We start from the raw sequence: 20,105 nt of genomic DNA, 5'->3' as shown, positions 1-20,105 counted from the left end.
ACGCCGCCAGGGACTCAAATCCTGCAGTGCCAGACGTGTCCCCCTGCTTAAGCCAGTACATGTCCAGGCCCGTCTGAAGTTTGCTAGAGTGCATTTGGATGATCCAGAAGAGGATTGGGAGAATGTCATATGGTCAGATGAAACCAAAATATAACTTTTTGGTAAAAACTCAACTCGTCGTGTTTGGAGGACAAAGAATGCTGAGTTGCATCCAAAGAACACCATACCTACTGTGAAGCATGGGGGTGGAAACATCATGCTTTGGGGCTGTTTTTCTGCAAAGGGACCAGGACGACTGATCCGTGTAAAGGAAAGAATGAATGGGGCCATGTATCGTGAGATTTTGAGTGAAAACCTCCTTCCATCAGCAAGGGCATTGAAGATGAAACGTGGCTGGGTCTTTCAGCATGACAATGATCCCAAACACACCGCCCGGGCAACGAAGGAGTGGCTTCGTAAGAAGCATTTCAAGGTCCTGGAGTGGCCTAGCCAGTGTCCAGATCTCAACCCCATAGAAAATCTTTGGAGGGAGTTGAAAGTCCGTGTTGCCCAGCGACAGCCCAAAAACATCACTGCTCTAGAGGAGATCTGCATGGAGGAATGGGCCAAAATACCAGCAACAGTGTGTGAAAACCTTGTGAAGACTTACAGAAAACGTTTGACCCGTGTCATTGCCAACAAAGGGTATATAACAAAGTATTGAGAAACTTTTGTTATTGACCAAATACTTATTTTCCAACATAATTAGCAAATACATTTATTAAAAATCCTACAATGTGATTTTCTGGAAAAAAAATTCTCATTTTGTCTGTCATAGTTGACGTGTACCTATGATGAAAATTACAGGCCTCTCTCATCTTTTTAAGTGGGAGAACTTGCACAATTGGTGGCTGACTAAATACTTTTTCCCCCCACTGTACCTGTGATATAATATAGATCAAATAAGGACATTGATTGTATATATTGATGATGCAGTGTTTTTAATGTGTGAATGAGTATGTATAGCCTGTTCTATAATAATCTACTGTGAATGGATCCGTCTTGTCTTGTCTGTAACAGAAGGAAAGGAAAGTGCTGCCAGACCACTTCAGTTGGATATTACTTTCTGGTTACAGCTTAAAGGACAATTCCACCACTTTTCAACCTCATTTTCATGATCTCCAACACAATACCAGTGTCTACATATGTGAAAACGGTGCATTTCCACTATTGTACATCAAACAATGTGTATGTAAGTTGCTTAGGATTCAAACCTTCTCAAACAGCCTAATTCATACTCTTAGCGGAGTTGCTCCCACAATAATGTGATTTGTACCGCATTCAAGTTAGTGTTGGATTCTTCACACACCACACTAATCCCATTCCACTACTTTTTCAAGCTTTTTAAAATGATATGAAAGCAAGCTTTGCTTTTATACTTACAAGACCATCATGCTTGATTGAGAGAGCTGTTTTGTCTTGATGTAATGTATTTTCTTTTTCTATTTATCAATTGAGAAAAATATATATTTCATAACATGTTTCATAGCAACAGGTGGTGGCGTGTTGGACACAGTCACTCATATATAGAGGTCTATAGAGCCTGTCTGCATTCCTGATTTCTGTAAGCGTTAGCTTACCTGTGTAATATTGACATAAGCTCAGAAAAACTTGTTTAGCAAACATGGTCCTGTTTTATCAATTGCTGTGCTGATCAATGGGCAGTTCATTACCTCTGTCAAATTAATATGCAGTCTAAAGTTGTGTATTTGTATTTGTTTTTACAATAAAGATGAAGCTACAATAATATACATTTACAATAGGCCTATATCTATAAAAAAAAAACATACATCCTAATGATGATATAATGTGTGTGTGTGTGTGTTTGTCTATACAGTGCCTTCGGAAAGTATTCAGACCCCTTGACTTTTTCCATATTTGTTTTACCTTGCAGCCTTATTCTACAATGTATTAAAGTATTTTTCCCCCTCATCAATCTACACACAATACCTCATAATGACATAGCAAAAACAGGCTCAGAAATATTTGCACATTTTTAAAATATATATTTAAAAAAACTGAAATCACATTTACATAAGTATTCAGACCCTGTACTCGGTACTTTGTTGAAGCACCTTTGGCAGCGATTACAGCCTAGAGTCTGCTTGGGTATAATGTTACTAGCTTGGCACACCTGTATTTGGGAGTTTCTCCCATTCTTCTCTGCAGATCCTCTCAAGCTCTGTCAGGTTGGATGGGGAGTGTCGCTGCACAGCAATTTTCAGGTCTCTCCAGAGATGTTCAATCGGGTTCAAGTCCGGGCTCTGGCTGGGCCACTCAAGGACATTCAGAGACTTGTCCCGAAGCCACTCCTGCGTTGTCGTGGCTGTGTGCTTAGGGTCGTTGTCCTATTGGAAGGTGAATCTTCGCCCCAGTCTGAGGTCCTGAGCGCTCTCTGGAGCAGGTTTTCAGGATCTCTCTGTACTTTGCTCCGTTCATCTTTCCCTCGATCCTGACTAGTCTCCCAGTTCCTGCCGCTGAAAAACATCCCTGCAGCATGATGCTGCCACCACCATGCTTCACCGTAGGGATGGTGCCAGGTTTTCTCCAGATGTGACGTTTGGCATTCAGGCCAAAGAGTTCAATCTTGGTTTCATCAGACCAGAGAATCTTGTTTCTCATGGTCTGAGAGTCCTTTAGGTGCTTTTTGGTGAACTCCAAGCGGGCTGTCATGTGCCTTTTACTGAGGAGTGGCTTCCGTCTGGCCACTCTACCATAAAGGCCTGATTGGTGGAGTGCTGCAGAGATGGTTGTCCTTATAGAAGGTTCTTCCATCTCCACAGAGGAACTCTTGAGCTCTGTCAGAGTGACCATCGGGTTCTTGGTCACCTCCCTGACCAAGGTCCTTCTCCCCCGATTGCTCAGTTTGGCCGGGCAGCCTGCTCTAGGAGAGTCTTGGTTGGTTCCAAACTTCTTCCACTTAGGAATGATGGAGGCCACTGTGTTCTTGGGGACCTTCAATGCTGCAGACATTTTTTGGTACCCTTCCCCAGATCTGTGCTTTGACACAATCCTGTCTCTGAGCTCTATGGATAATTCCTTCGACCTCATGGCTTGGTTTTTGCTCTGACATGCACTGTCAACTGTGGGACCTTATATAGACAGGTGTGTGCCTTTCCAAATCATGTCCAATCAATTGAATTCACCACAGGTGGACTCCAATCAAGATGAAGAAACATCTCAAGGATGATCAATGGAAACAGGATGCACCTGAGCTCAATTTCGAGTCTCATAGCAAAGGGTCTGAATACTTATGTAAATAGGTATTTCTGTTTTTTCTTTGTAATAAATTAGCAAAAAATTATAAAAAGCTGTTTTCGCTTTGGGGTATTGTGTATAAATAATTAAAAACATTTTAGAATAAGGCTGAAACGTAACAAAGTGGAAAAAGTCAAGGGGTCTGAATACTTTCCGAATGCACTGTATACACACACATACATACACACATAATATATTATCATTAGGATGTATGTATTATTTTAGATATAGGCCTATTGTAAATGTGTGTTAATGTAGCTTAATCTTTAATTGCAAAAATAAATACAAATACACACAACTTTAGACTGCATATTAATTTGACAGAGGTAACGAACTGCCCATTTATCAGCACAGCAATTGATAAAACAGGACCATGTTTGCTGAACAAGTGTTTCTGAGCTTATGTCAATATTACACAGGTAAGCTAACGGTTACAGAAATCAGGCATCTATAGACCTCTATATCTATAGACCTCTATATATGAGTGACTGTGGGTGGTCTGAATACTTGCTGGAAAACCTTGGTAGATTATGGGTGGAGTAGGCATTGTGGTGCTCATGTGAATTCCCTTTCTTTTTCAGCTTCAGACCAATCCCTACTTCTCACTTAAAACAGTTTTAGTTTTTTTAATTTCCTTGGTTTTTACACCTGAAGGTAATTATACAACATTTCCACATGCAAAATATGTTTTTAAATTTTTTTATTTGCTCTTCAAATCAAATTTTATTTGTCACATACACGTGTTTAGCAGATGTTATTGCGGGTGTAGCGAAATTCTTGTGCTTCTAGCTCCGACAGTTTAGTAATATCTAACAAGTCATACCTAACAATTTCACAACATATACCCAATACACACAAATCTTACACACAGTTCCATCACTATCGGGAAACCGGGCCCTGGCTATTACGTCATAAACATGGCTATTTGTATTAATACAAAACATATGGATTCTCTCTCTTTTAAAGAGGGGAGGGGGGTGAATATCAACAGCTGCTTTACATTAAGCACATTACAGTTCTTGTAAGTGACTCTCAAAGTACTGAATAAGTTGGCTGAGTGAGCATTTGGAAAGAACTCCCACCAGACCCCCCTCCAGTTTTGTACTTGCTGATGGCTACTTCCCACTAAGGGGACCGAACCCCCTTCTCTTTTTTTGGTGCGGCCTGAACCGGCCTTGATTCCAACGTCCACGTACGGGACTCCCTAAAAACATGCCACTTCGATACAAGTGACTTTTCGTAGCAGGTTAGGAGAGCATTTTTGCTAACCCTTTTCATAACCTTAACTTAATTCTCCTAACCTGCTACATTAATTCTCCTAACATGCTACGAAAAAGTCAAAACTGTATTGAAGTGGTGTGTTTTTAGGGAATCTCGTCCACGGATATTGATTTTTGGTCAAAATCTGAACCAATCATAGACCAATCCATCAATCAATCAATCAAATGTATTTATAAAGCCCTTTTTACATTAGCAGATGTCACAAAGTGCTATACAGAAACCCAGCCTAAAACCCCAAACAGCAAGCAATGCAGATGTAGAAGCACGGTGGCTAGGAAAAACTCCCTAGAAAGGCAGAAACCTAAGAAGAAACCTAGAGAGGAACCAGGCTCTGAGGGGTGGCCAGTCCCCTTCTGGCTGTGTCGGGTCGAGATTATAACAGCAAATGGCCATTAAGGCCAGATTTTTCTCCAAGATGTTCAAACGTTCATAGATGACCAGCAGGGTCAAATAATAATCACAGTGGTTGTAGTGGTTGCAACAGGTCAGGACATCAGGAGTAAATGTCAATTGGCTTTTCATAGCCGGGAATTTAGATGTCAATGTTTGGTTTAGATTTGGTCCGGTTCCCCTTCCATGTAATTGATCTATTCCAGCGCTAGCACACCTGATTCAACTTGTCAACTCATTCTCAAGCTCTTGAATCTCACCTAGCTACAGTATCTTAAGATGAATTTTCGCTCTGGAAAAGATTGTCTGCTAAATTACTAAAATGTAAAACTTGTGAAATGTCTGGGGTCCCCGAGGAGAGGTTTGAGAACCACTGTAGTAGAGCACAGCAGAGTACAGTACATTACAGTACATAAAAAAAAGTAGAGAAAGTATTGTTAACATTAATTCAGAACCGAAAATGAACCTGATTTCAACGTCCGGAAAATACGTATTTTCAACGTCCGGAAAATACGTATTTTCAGAACCTAAAATGAACCTAACTTCAACGTCTGGAAAATACGTCTTTTAAACGTAATTTTGCTTATTGGGTTCAGATTTTTGGGAACACATTGAATAGTAACTTGAAACTGTTGATCAGTCAGTGCAGATTTTGATTTAAATGGCATGAAGAAAATTGAATTGATAGGAGGGAAGGTACTGAATGAATGCATCATAAGTTAAGGGCTGGAATTTGTTCTGGATGCTCGAACAGCGACTGTGTTGATGTGTACTGGCCTGGTTTAGATTCAACTTAGCTAGCAAAAAAAATAAAAAAATCAGCTACTTAGCTAGCTAGCTATGCTTTATGGAAGAATGTAGCTAGCTAGGATATATTGTCAACATTGAGTTGCGGTCTACGATCTATACAGCTATATTACAGCCTCTTTGGCATGTAGCTACTGGCTAGTTGGCTAGCAAACAGGCTATAATAGCATCCAAGGATGTTCGCTAGCTTATTTGTTTGTGCTCTGATTTAGTTTTCACAAATGACTTCAGCCATCTGAAAACCTTCCATAGCAAAATATACTTAGCTAGCTACAGGTGCTAGCCTGCTACTAGCTAGCTGCTGCTGTTGTGCAGCAACTCTGAGATTTGGCAAAAAAGATATTAGCACATTGTTGGTTCTCTATTGGCACATGAGAGCGATTAAATTATAAATGTAATCAAAACTGTTGCCCCTACAAACTAATTCAGTCTGAAAGATGGCAAGTCTAATGGTCACTATGGACGCTGTAGTCTCTTATCCAACACCTAGATATTGAGCTAGGTGTGGGCAAGAAATTGTATTTTCTCCTAATGCTAACAACCCTGTTAAAAATCTGGAATTTGTTTCTCAGTAACGGCCGGACGGCTCATGACGAGAGGTGGGGAGTGTGTTGCGTATCTCCAATCAAATTGATTTGCGAAGTTCCATCGGCATTGGTGTCATATTGGCTTAGATAGGATGGTAGGGAGACTTTAATTTAACATTGAGATTCAATCAGTCCCTACTATAGTACTGTAATTCTGCATCAGTGGTGGTGCTCTGCTCTGTTCTCATTCACTGGGCAATTTCAATCCTGATGGGCCAACGGGTCTGCTCTGCACTGTCCGTTGGCGGTTAAAAATGTATTTAGAACTGAACATTATTCTGGTGGGACAGATACTGTCAGAACAATAGTTCAGATGAAATACATCTATAGGGAGCTGAGTCAATGTTTTATATTGAGCCAGGATATTATTATTACTGCCAGTTTCCATTTTCCATTGTTTGGAGAGTGAAATTCCCCCAAGAATCTGAATTCTGCATTCACTGTCAAATTCTATTCTATAAGTCTCAGGTTTGAATGTGTTGAAATGTATTTATCCTTGTTTTCACTTATATTCTGAACTACTTACTGTCTGTCTCAGAGTGAGATGTCAAGAGGCTTCATTTCAGGTCCTATTTCAGGACCCTGGTAAGGTCAGTTAATTCATTCTGTCAAACCCACATTTGTTGGAACCGCTGGTTTCTCGTGAGGAAAATCTTTGAAGTTCAATGTCATTGTTAATTTCCATGTCAATGTCATCATGTCATGGTGGTTAGATAAAGTCATTACCTGGGCCTGGCCTAGCGTCAGTCTGGTGCATCAGAAGGTTGTGTCTGTCCCCAATGGCACCCTATTCCCAATATAGTGTACTACTTTTGACCAGAGCCATATGGGTCCTGGTCAAAAGTAGTGCACTACGTGGGTAATAGGGTGCCATTTGGGGCACAAACGTTGAGTCAGTCTCATTGATGTTGACACATGGTTGTAATGTGGTTATACTGCTATCGGATTAGTGTCTCTGGATGATCTTCAATCACCATCTACACTACAGACAGAGATCTTCCTATAATTCCCATAAACACACAGACAGAAACTAGGTCATGACTCGTGTTTGCAGTTCCTGTACGTCAGGCAGTTTATAGCCAGAAGATTTGAATGATGCTTCACTGATTAAATGACAAAAAAAGTACAAAATATCTTGATCTTTAAAGGCCAAGTGCAGTCAAAAACATGATTGTCCTGTGTTTTATATATATTTCCACACTGAGGTTGGAATAATTCTGTAAAATTGTGAAAATGATAATGTTGTTTTAGTGTAAGAGCTGTTTGAAAATACCACCTCAAATTTCAGCCTGTTTTGGTGGGATTTGGCCTGCTTGGTGACATCACCAGGCGGTAAATTAGTTACTAGACCAATAAGAAAGAGTTCCAAACACCTCTTCCAATAACAGCTAGTTTTCAGTTTTCCCCTCCCCACTCAGACCACTCCCAGACAGTCCTAGCAAAATTCTTGCTTGAGAAATTGCTCTTTGCTAAGAAACACATTTTTATATTTTTTTGAGCATTTTGATTGAAAACAATCACAGTAAGGTACTTCATTGTTACCCAGAAATTATTTAATATTGAGATACAAATGGCTGCATTAGACCTTTAAATAGCATTAGATTGAGTCCATGGTTATCTTTAGCTTGTAACATTTGATGTGTGTGCATGCAAACCAATCATGTTCCTTATATACATTGATAAAAAATATTAACGCAACATGCAACAATTTCAAAGAAATTACTGAGTTACAGTTCATATAAGGAAATCAGTCAATTGAAATAAATAAATTAGGCCCTAATCTATGGATTTCACGACTGGGAATACAGATAGATATGCATCTGTTGGTTACAGATACATTTACAAAAAAGGTAGGGGCGTGGATCAGAAAACCAGTCAGTATCTGGTGTCACCACCATTTGCCTCATGCAGCGTGACACATCTCCTTCGCATAGAGTTGATCAGGCTGTTGTTTGGAATGTTGTCCCACTCCTCCCAAATATGTTCAATGGGTGACATGTCTGGTGAGTATGCAGGCCATGGAAGAACTGGGACATTTTCAGCTTCCAGGAATTGTGTTGCGACATGGGGCCGCTCGCCCACAGTTGAAACCGGGATTCATCCATGAAGAGCACACTTCTCCAGCATGCCAGTGGCCATCGAAGGTGAGCATTTGCCCACTGAAGTCGGTTACGACACCGAACTGCAGTCAGGTCAAGACCCTGGTGAGGACGGCAAGCATGCAGATGAGCTTCCCCAGACGGTTTCTGACAGTTTGTGCAGAAATTCTTCGGTTGTGCAAACCTACAGTTTCATCAGCTGTCCGGGTGGCTGGTCTCAGATGGTCCCGCGGGTGAAGAAGCTGGATGTGGAGGTCCTGAGCTACCGTGGTTACACGTGGTCTGTGGTTGTGAGGCCGGTTGGACGTACTGCCAAATTCTCTAAAACAACGTTGGCGGCTTATGGTACAGAAATGAACATAAAATATTCCTGCAGTTAGCATGCCAATTGCACGCTCCCTCAAAACTTGAGACATCTGTGGCATTGAGTTGTGGGACAAAACATTTTAGAGTGGCCTTTAATTGTCCCAAGCACAAGGTGCACTTGTGTAATGATCATGCTGTTTAATCAGATTATTGATATGCCACACCTGTCAGGTGGATGGATTGTCTTGGCAAAGGAGAAATGCTCACTAACAGGGATGTAAACAAATTTGTGCAACATTTGTGAGAAATAAGCTTTTTGTGTGAACAGAAAATTACTTTGATCTTTTATTTCAGCTCATGAATCGGGACCAACACTTTACATGTTTTGTTTATATTAATTCAGTGTACAATTGCATTAACAGACAGTGCTTCTTAGATTTATGGCCCTTGATATGTTAATTTATCCTCCGCCTGCAACAACCAACATGTCACAGACATCACAGCCCCATAAATAGCTACTAGAAACTGAGGAAAGGAAGTTTCCATGGGAACCATGTGGCTCTGGGTTGAACGCCTTTTGTCTGCAGCATAACGCTTATGTTTCCTCTATCTCTGTCTGAAAGACTCCGAAATCACCCCCAGTTTTTATACAACAACCCACAGAACCGGCCAGACAAGCAGGTGTAGCTACCGCCAAGCGCGCCTTCATCACAGCTGACGGGAGCGTTGCTCAACAAATCCACGGCAGGAATGGATACGGGACTGTAAACAAGACGGTATGAAACCTAGACCCATGGTTCAGAGGTGTTCAAATGTAATCAATGTAAAACATTTTTTAAGACGTTTCGCAATAGGCATTCTAGCAATATAAAGTAGGACTGCAGTTAACACGATTCGAATTCCAAGCCACAAAAAAGAAAAACTACAGTAGGCCGTCTGGCACACCTGTTAGTTCCAGACACATCTACAGATATAGCATCTTAATTTGAGCCAGTTTGCTACAGCAGGAAAATAATACTGCATTTTAATAATACTGAATTATTATGTGGATTATAATTAATGAACATTTTTGTAGGGGTTGATACATTTTTTGTAAGGCAAAATCAAGTCTGAAATTTCAAAGTAGAAATTAGACTTCAGAAGCCTTTAAAAAAATCTCAAATACACTACAAGTTTTACATTTCCCTGCATTGCAGGAAAGTTCTGCAACAGGGTGATCAAATTAAGATCCTACATCTATATTAAATGCTAGAGTCATGGATTTATGTAGGCTTACAATATATTTGGTATGTTTGATGGTTTGTTGTATGCGATCGATTACTGTAAGGTATAGGGTAGCTTTTATAATAATTTAATGATTTGAGTGCCTAAGTTTTGGCCCAACTACATTTTTGCTGGCCCTGCCATCATCGGATTCCTGCCTACGCCACTAGCTGGTAGCCTACTGAGGATATACAAAAAAGAGGGGGCAAACATCCTACAAGGTAGGCTAAATAAACTTAGGCCTACCCTTCAAAATAGCTACAAATTCTAACACCAGATAATGTGATTTAACCAAACATTTTATCTATTATACTGGGAGTTACAGGTTAGGTTCTGTTTGGTGTAGCACAGAGAATTTTTGGCAAACCTTAGCTTGGTGTGATACTGTCTTCGTGGAAACAGGAGTCTCATAAGAAGTCGTCCAGTTGCAGTGGATCCGTTCGAATTTAGAAAATGCTCCATTATTAAAATAAATACTTTTCTGGCTCCATTAATTAATCCAACAATGTGTAGACCATTTTGTCTATTTCAGGTCTTCTCTCATTGATACAGGTGGGTCCAACCCAAAGTGCCACATGTCATTTACATTTGTACATTTACGTCATTTAGCAGACACTCTTATCCAGAGCGACTTACATGAGCAATTAGGGTTAAGGGCCTTGCTTAAGGGCACATCGACAGATTTTTCACCTAGTCGGCTCGGGGATTAGAACCAGCGACCTTTCGGTTACTGGCACAACGCTCTAACCCACTAAGCTACCTGCCGCCCATGATGACAGACCACTATCTCGATCAATAAGCGAAGACTTGAAATGGACAAGATGGCAGAGTACACATTGAAATGGACATGCAACTGGACAAGGACATTTTATGAGACTTCTGTTTCCACGATTCGAGGACGAAGACCGTATCGCTAAGGTTGGTCAACCCCTACAAAAATGTCCTACTGTAGGCCTATGTTTTCTGTCAACCAGCAGCCCAGTGACAGTGGTACAGTAGGCCCTGCTGCTCCCGCTATAACCAGTAAATCAGTCCTCAGTGAAAAGTTGATCCCAGTCTAAGCCATCAATAATCTCCTCTGAGTTCTGTTGGCTGGAAGGCACTGCCCCAAAAAAATATCCAGGGCCCTCCCTCATGTGTCCTTGCCAGCCATTTGTGTCAAGGGAATACACCCCCCTCCTCCTCATCTCCCTCAGTGCATCCCTCGCTCCCTCAGTATCTATACTACCAGTCAAAAGTTTGGACACACCTACTCATTCAAGGGTTTTTCTTTATTTTTACTATTTTTTACATTGTAGAATAATAGCGAAGACATCGAAACTATTAAATAACACATATGGAATCATGTAGTAACCAAAAAAGTGTCAATCAAATCAAAACATATTTTATATTTGAGATTCTTCAAATAGCAAGCCTTTGCCTTGGTTCCATATATGCACACTCTTGGCATTCTCTCAACCAGCTTCACTCCATCACTCTCCTTCTTGGTCAAATAGCCTTACACAGCCTGGAGGTGTGTTGGGTCATTGTCCTGTTGAAAAACAAATGATAGTCCCACAAAGCCCAAACCAGATAGGATGGCGTATCGCTGCAGGAATCTGTGGTAGCAATGCTGGTTAAGTGTACCTTGAAATCACAGACAGTGTCACCTGCAAAGCACCCCCACACCATAACTCCTCCTCCTCCATGCTTTACAGTGGGAACCACACATGCAGAGATAATCTGTTAACCCACACCGCGTCTCACAAAGACACGGTGGTTGGAACCAAGAATCTCCAATTTGGACTCCAGACCAAGGGACACATTTCCACCCGTCTAATGTCCATTGCTCCTGTTTCTTGGCCCAAGCAAGTCTCTTCTTCTTATTGGTGTCCTTTAGTAGTGGTTTCTTTGCAGCAATTCGACCATGAAGGCCTGATTTCACGTGGTCTTCTCTAAAAAGTTGATGTTGAGATGTGTCTGTTACTTGAACTCTGTGAAGCATTGATTTGGGCTGCAATTTCTGAGGCCAGTAACTCTAATGAACTTATCCTCTGCAGCAGAGGTAACTCTGGGTCTTCCATTCCTGTGGCGGTCCTCATGAGAGCCAGTTTCATCATAGCGCTTGATGGTTTTTGCGACTGCACTTGAACAAACTTTCAAAGTTCTTGAAATGTTCCGTATTGACTGACCTTCATGTCTTAAAGTAATGATGGACTGTCATTTGTCTTTGCTTATTTGAGCTGTTCTTGCCATAATATGGACTTGGTCTTTTACCAAATAGGGCTATCTTCTGTATACCACCCCCTACCTTGTCGCAACACAGCTGATTGGCTCAAACGCATTAAGAAGGAAAGAAATTCCACAAATTAACTTTTCAGAAGGCACACCTATTAATTGAAATTCATTCCAGGTGACTACCTCATGAAGCTGGTTGAGAGAACGCCAAGAGTGTGCAAAGCTGTCATCAAGGCAAAGGGTGGCTATTTGAAGAATCTCAAATATAAAATATATTTTGATTTGTTTAACACTTTTTTTGGTTATTACATGATTCTACAATATAGAAAATAGTAAAAAAATAAAGAAATACCCTTTGTAGGTGTGTCCAATCTTTTGACTGGTACTGTATATCCCGATACTGTCCCTCTAGCCTTCCATCTATCCCTCTTTCTATCCTTCCATCCGACACTGTAGCAGACCCACTGCATTGGCACAACTTTCCCTTGGCCTGCCAGTGAGACTAATGATGATAAACAGCTTGGTGTAGGGGTTGATATAGATATCGCTTGTTTTGCGAAACAGTGATTGTTGTCTATTTATGGATTGGTTTGGCAGCAGCGTGGTGTCAGTGTGGTTCGTACTGCATGCACTTGAACTGTGGAGAGAGATGAGTGTGGGCCTGGGATGTAGGCTGTGGGGCAGAGTGTGTGTGTGTGTATGTTGGGGTAGTTTCGGGTGGCTGGTGTGAAGGTTGTTGTTGACCGAGGCCTTGTTTACAGCGAACTTATTGATCCTGCAAACAAGCTAGGAGAGGGGAGGAGAAGCGTCCATAGGCCCTGTGAAGCCTACCTCTCTTTCTGTCTCTACCCCCTCAACTCGCTCTCCCTCTTTCTCTTCTCTCCCTTGCTCTCTTCCCCACTCTCCCCCCCTCGATTTTCTCTTTCTCTCTCCCCCCTCTCCCTCAGATAGCAGATAAGGGAGCATGAGAGAGAGAGAAAATCAACATTTACTCAGCCCTTTGAAGACAAGAATGCGCTAGTGTCACTGTCAACGATGAGAAATTAATCTGTTCAATTCCTGGGGAATTAAGTAATTTTTCTAAAATGTTATCCATCACTGTGCCATTGCTCACCCTCCCTGTCATCTCTGTAGATTAAATTCCTCACCAGTTGGAGAGGAAAACTTGGCCTTTTTCCTCCGGGAGGAAAATACTTATCTGTATTGAGGGTTGCACAGAGAAAGGAACACACAGATACTACGAAATGCAAAGACAGCCTATGATTCTTTAGGTATTCATCATGTGATTTACAGTGCATTCGGAAAGTATTCAGAACCCTTGACTTTTTCCACATTTTGTTACGTTACAGCCTTATTCTAACATGGATTAAATAGTATTTTTTCCCTCATCAAGCTACACACAATACCCCATAATGACAAAGCGAAAACAGGTTTGTAGAAATTCTCCGTCCGTCAATTCAATTGATTGGACATGATTTGGAAAGGCACACAACTGTTTATATAAGGTCCCACAGTTGACAGTGCATGTCAGAGCAAAAACCAAGGCATGAGGTTGAAGGAATTGTCCGTAGAGTGCCGAGACAGTAGTGTGTCGAGGCACAGATCTGGGGAATGGAACCAAAACATTTCTGCAGCATTGAAGGTCTCCAAGAGCACAGTGGCCTCCATCATTCTTAAATGGAAGATGTTTAGAACCACCAAGACTCTTCCTAGAGCTGGCCGCCCGGCCAAACTCAGCAATCAGGGGAGAAGGGCCTTGGTCAGAGAGGTGACCAAGAACCCGACGGTCACTCTGACAGAGCTCCAAAGTTCCTCTGTGGAGATGGGAGAGACTTCCAGAAGGACAACCATCTCTGCAGCACTCCACCAACCAGGCCTTTATGATAGAGTGGTCAGAAAGGCACCTAAAGACTCTCAGACCATGAGAAAAAAGATTATCTGGTCTGATGAAACAAAGATTGAACTATTTGGCCTGAATGCCAAGCATCACGTCTGGAGGAAACCTGGCACCATCCCTACGGTGAAGCATGGTGGTGGCAGCATCATGCTGTGGATATGTGTTTCAGCAGCAGGGACTGGGAGACTAGTCAGGGACAGATGAATGGAGCAAAGTACAGAGAGATCCTTGATAACCTACTCCAGAGCTCAGGACCTCAGACTGGGACGAAGGTTCACCTTCCAACAGGACAACGACCCTAAGCACACAGCCAAGACAACACAGGAGTGGCTTTGGAACAAGTCTCTGAATGTCCTTGAGTGGCCCAGCCAGAGCCCGGACTTGAACCCGATTGAACATCTCTGGAGAGACCTGAAAATAGCTGTGCAGCAACACTCCCAATCCAACCTGACAGAGCTTGAGAGGATCTGCAGAGAAGAATGGGAGGAACTCCCCAAGTACAGGTATGCCAAGCTTGTAGCGTCATACCCAAGAAGACTCGAGGCTGTAATCGCTGCCAAAGGTGCTTCGACAAAGTACTGAGTAAAGAGTCTGAATACTTATGTAAATGTAATATTTCAGTATTTTTTTTTTATATACATTTGCAAAATTGTCTAAAAACCAGTTTTTGCTTTGTCATTATGGGGTATTGTGTGTAGATTGATGAGGGGGAAAAAACTGTTTAACCCATTTTAGAATAAGGCTGTAACGTAACAATGTGGAAAAAGTCAAGGGGTCTGAATACTTTCCGAATGATTTTGTTGTGTTCACGTCAGAGACCTATTTATGTTCTATTCTTAAGTAATAATGTAACGTAAGTCCCATTTTATTAAGGCTGGGATTATTCCAGTATCACAATATTTTTTTCCATGCCAAAAATGAAAACAGGAAGCAGACCTAACTCTTTGGTCCTTTTAAAAACATTATGTATGTAAAATATGTTCTGCTATATCTTAGAAAATAAATAAATGAGACCTTGGATGATGATGATGTTTGTTTCCAACATTAATGCTGTTTTCCTAAAGAAGTTAAATCTGCTTCGGGTTTTGTTTCCTTGCCACTATACTAACGAGTATCACGATACTGGTATCATCCCAGCCCTACATTTTTTTATTTTACCTTATGATCGCTGGAGATGACAAATGTGAAACCAGTCATATGGCAGCAAACTGAATCATATCAACATATCAACTTTTTGTCACGAACGTCAGGGTAAGGAGTAGACCAAGGCGCAGCGTTGCAGGCAAACATACTCGTTTATTAGCGAAACGTGATGAAAACAACAAAAGACGGTAACGTGACAGTACACGGTAAAACACAACCAACTTGAAACAAGAACCCACAAAACACAAAGGAAAAACCGACAGTTTAAATATGGCTCCCAATCAGAGACAACCAGCAAACAGCTGACACTCGTTGCCTCTGATTGGGAGTCACTCAGGCCAACATAGAAAATGACAAACTAGAACCCCCAACATAGAAATATAACACATAGAATAAACACACCCTGGCTCAACAAATAGAGTCCCAGAGCCAGGGTGTGACAGTACCCCCCCCCCCTAAAGGCGCGGACTGCGACCGCGCCTCAATAAGAGCTAAACAGGGGAGGGCTGGGTGGGCATACCTCCTCGGCGGCGGTTCTGGCTCCGGCCTTGCCCACCACCCTCCAATCAACCCCCCATAGCGCCCCTGGTCCGGTCTAGCCCCGCTGGCCGGAGCCGGACTGACGACACGCACCCCTGGCTTGGTGCGTGGAGCAGGAACGGACCGGGCTGACCATACGCACCCCTGGCTTGGTGCGTGGAGTAGCACCTGGCCGAACCGGGCTGACGATACACACCCCTGGCTTGGTGCGTGGAGCAGGAATGGACCGGACCGGGCTGACGATGCGCACCCCTGGCCTGGTGCGAGGAGCAGGGACAGGCCGGGCTGGGCTGGCGACGCACCCCGTAGGCTTGGTGCGTGGAGCAGGGACAGGCCGGGCTGGGCTGGCGACGCACACCGTAGGCTTGGTGCGTGGAGCAGGGACAGGCCGGACCGGGCTGCCGACGCACACCATAGGCTTGGTGCGTGAAGCAGGAACAGGCCGGACCGGGCTGGCGACGCATACCGTAGGTTTGGTGCGAGGAGCAGGAACAGGCCGGACCGGGCTGGCGACGCGCACCGTACACTTGGTGCGAGGGGCTGGAACAGGCCGGACCGTACTGGGGACACACCACTGGCTCTACCTCGGGATCTGGAACGGGCCGGACCGGACTGGTAACACACCCCAGTACCTCTCGCCGTGCCTCTACACCTTCCCTCCCTGCTTTGACCAGTGGCCCCCGTAACCTGGTGGCCTTCTGAATCCGCCCCTTTTCTGCCTCCGTCAGCCCCGTCGTCCATGCCGTGTGCCCCCCCCTAAAAATTTTTGGGGGTTGCCTCTCGACTGTCCAACGCTGACACTGCTTACGCCGTTGCTCCTCTCTCCGTCGCCTCTCAATTGTCTCACTCCATGGCCGGCGATCCATCCCGGCCAGGATCTCCTCCCAGGTCCAGGACCCCTGCCCGTCCAAAATCTGTTCCCACGTCCAGGCTGCCGATTCCTGGACACGCTGCTTGGTCCTGGTATGGTGGGTTCTTCTGTCACGAACGTCAGGGTAAGGAGTAGACCAAGGCGCAGCGTTGCAGGCAAACATACTCGTTTATTAGCGAAACGTGATGAAAACAACAAAAGACGGTAACGTGACAGTACATGGTAAAACACAACCAACTTGAAACAAGAACCCACAAAACACAAAGGAAAAACCGACAGTTTAAATATGGCTCCCAATCAGAGACAACCAGCAAACAGCTGACACTCGTTGCCTCTGATTGGGAGTCACTCAGGCCAACATAGAAAATGACAAACTAGAACCCCCAACATAGAAATATAACACATAGAATAAACACACCCTGGCTCAACAAATAGAGTCCCAGAGCCAGGGTGTGACACTTTTCCACAGTGAATTTTATGTAATGCTGGTCTTATAACCTACAGCGATGACATTTTGAGACCCAAGCTATAGGCTTCTGTAGCCATGTGCAAATGACAGTATAGCGCCAAACCTACCACGTTCATTTATGATTTCTAGAATGTTTTATTAATTCTATGCCTGGACTTTTCACTGTTTATTTTTGTATCATTCCATTCCTCCACACATCAATTCAACATCTATTCCACGTTGGTGGAAACAATGTTGATTCAACCAATGTGCCCCCAGTGGGATCGTTAGTTTACCTTTCTTTCCTTTGTCACGTTCGTGTGGTTGTTCCTGAGGATCACTAGCAATAGTGGATAATATTAGGCTAACATATTAGTCTATTTGAATCATTATTGGAACGCAGACCATATGTACAGTTGAAGTCGGAAGTTTACATACACCTTAGCCAAATACATTTAAACTCAGTTTTTCACAATTCCTGACATTTAATCCTAATAAAAATTCCCTGTCTTAGGTCAGTTAGGATCACCACTTTATTTTCAGAATGTGAAATGTCAGAATAATAGTAGAGAGAATTATTTATTTAAGATGTTATTTCTTTCATCACATGCCCAGTGGGTCAGAAGTTTACATACACTCAATTAGTATTTGGTAGCATTGCCTTTAAATTGTTTAACTTGCGTCAAACGTTTCGGGTAGCCTTCCACAAGCTTCCTACAATAAGTTGGGTGAATTTTGGCCCATTCCTCCTGACAGAGCTGGTGTAACTGAGTCAGGTTTGTAGGCCTCCTTGCTCGCACATGCCTTTTAAGTTCTGCCCACACATTTTCTATAGGATTGAGGTCAGGGCTTTGTGATGGCCACTCCAATACCTTGACTTTGTTGTCCTTAAGCCATTTTGCCACAACTTTGGAAGTATGCTTGGGGTCATTGTCCATTTGGAAGACCCATTTGCGACCAAGCTTTAACTTCCTGACTGATGTCTTGAGATGTTGCTTCAATATATCCACATAATTTTCCTTCCTCATGATGCCATCTATTTTGTGAAGTGCACCAGTCCCTCCTGCAGCATGATGCTGCCACCCCCGTGCTTCACATTGGGATGGTGTTCTTCGGCTTGCAAGCAGCCCCCTTTTTCCTCCAAACATAACGATGGTCATTATAGCCAAACAGTTCCTATTTTTGTTTCATCAGACCAGAGGACATTTCTCCCAAAAGTACGATCTTTATCCCCATGTGCAGTTGCAAACCGTAGTCTGGCTTTTTTATGGTGGTTTTGGAGCAGTGTCTTCTTCCTTGCTTGAGCGGCCTTTCAAGTTATGTCGATATAGGACTCGTTTTACTGTGGATATAGATACTTTTGTACCTGTTTCCTACAGCATCTTCACAAGGTCCTTTGCTGTTGTTCTGGGATTGATTTGCACTTTTCGCATCAAAGTACGTTCATCTCTAGGAGACATAATGCGTCTCCTTCCTGAGCGGTATGACGGCTGAGTGGTCTCATGGTGTTTATACTTGCGTACTATTGTTTGTGCAGATGAACGTGGTACCTTCAGGCGTTTGGAAATTGCTCCCAAGGATGAACCAGACTTGTGGAGGTCTACACATTTTTTTCTGAGGTTTTGGCTGATTTCTTTTGGTTTTCCCATGATGTCAAGCAAAGAGGCACTGAGTTTGAAGATAGGCCTTGAAATACATCCACAGGTACACCTCCAATTGACTCAAATGATGTCAAGTAGCCTATCAGAAGCTTCTAAAGCCATGACATTATTTTCTGGAATTTCCCAAGCTGTTTTAAAGCACAGTCAACTTAGTGGATGTAAACTTCTGACCCACTGGAATTGTGATACAGTGAATTATAAGTCTGTAAACAATTGTTGGAAAAATTACTTGTGTCATGCACAAAGTAGATGTCCTAACCGACTTGCCAAAACTATAGTTTGTTAACAAGAAATGTGTGGATTGGTTGAAAAACAAGTTTTAATGACTCCAACCTAAGTGTATGTAAACTTCCGACTTCAACTGTAGCAGTTTAAACCTGGAGCCTGGCCACGGTTCATGACAACTGGACTATTGCCATCACAGTTCCATGATTAGTGAGTATTATTAGGGTTACTTTTTAAAATTATTATCCATAAATACTTTCCTAACACTAATATATAAGATCAGAGTATTTTTTTATCTACCAATTGGTGCTGAAAAGGAGACGAATATGCGCGTATTTACATGGCTTTCTTTTATTGATCCCTAATATTCGGAACCTTTCCATATACAGTGAGGGAAAAAAGTATTTGATCCCTTGCTGATTTTGTACGTTTGCCCACTGACAAAGACATGATCAGTCTATAATTTTAATGGTAGGTTTATTTGAACAGTGAGAGACAGAATAACAACAACAAAATCCAGAAAAAGAAATGTCAAAAATGTTATGAACTGATTTGCATTTTAATGAGGGAAATAAGTATTTGACCCCTCTGCAAAACATGACTTAGTACTTGGTGGCAAAACCCTTGTTGGCAATCACAGAGGTCAGATGTTTCTTGTAGTTGGCCACCAGGTTTGCACACATCTCAGGAGGGATTTTGTCCCACTCCTCCTCTTTGCAGATCTTCTCCAAGTCATTAAGGTTTCGAGGCTGACGTTTGGCAACACGAACCTTCAGCTCCCTCCACAGATTTTCTATGGGGTAAGGTCTGGAGACTGGCTAGGCCACTCCAGGACCTTAATGTGCTTCTTCTTGAGCCACTCCTTTGTTGCCTTGGCCGTGTGTTTTGGGTCATTGTCATGCTGGAATACCCATCCACGACCCATTTTCAATGCCCTGGCTGAGGGAAGGATGTTCTCACCCAAGATTTGACGGTACATGGCGCCGTCCATCGTCCCTTTGATGCGGTGAAGTTGTCCTGTCCCTTTAGCAGAAAAACACCCCCAAAGCATAATGTTTCCACCTCCATGTTTG

This window comes from Coregonus clupeaformis, chromosome 16, assembly GCF_020615455.1.
Source record: "Coregonus clupeaformis isolate EN_2021a chromosome 16, ASM2061545v1, whole genome shotgun sequence".
Classification (NCBI taxonomy): domain Eukaryota; kingdom Metazoa; phylum Chordata; class Actinopteri; order Salmoniformes; family Salmonidae; genus Coregonus; species Coregonus clupeaformis.
The sequence above is the reverse complement of the archived record's forward strand: the minus strand, read 5'-3'. Positions refer to the sequence as shown.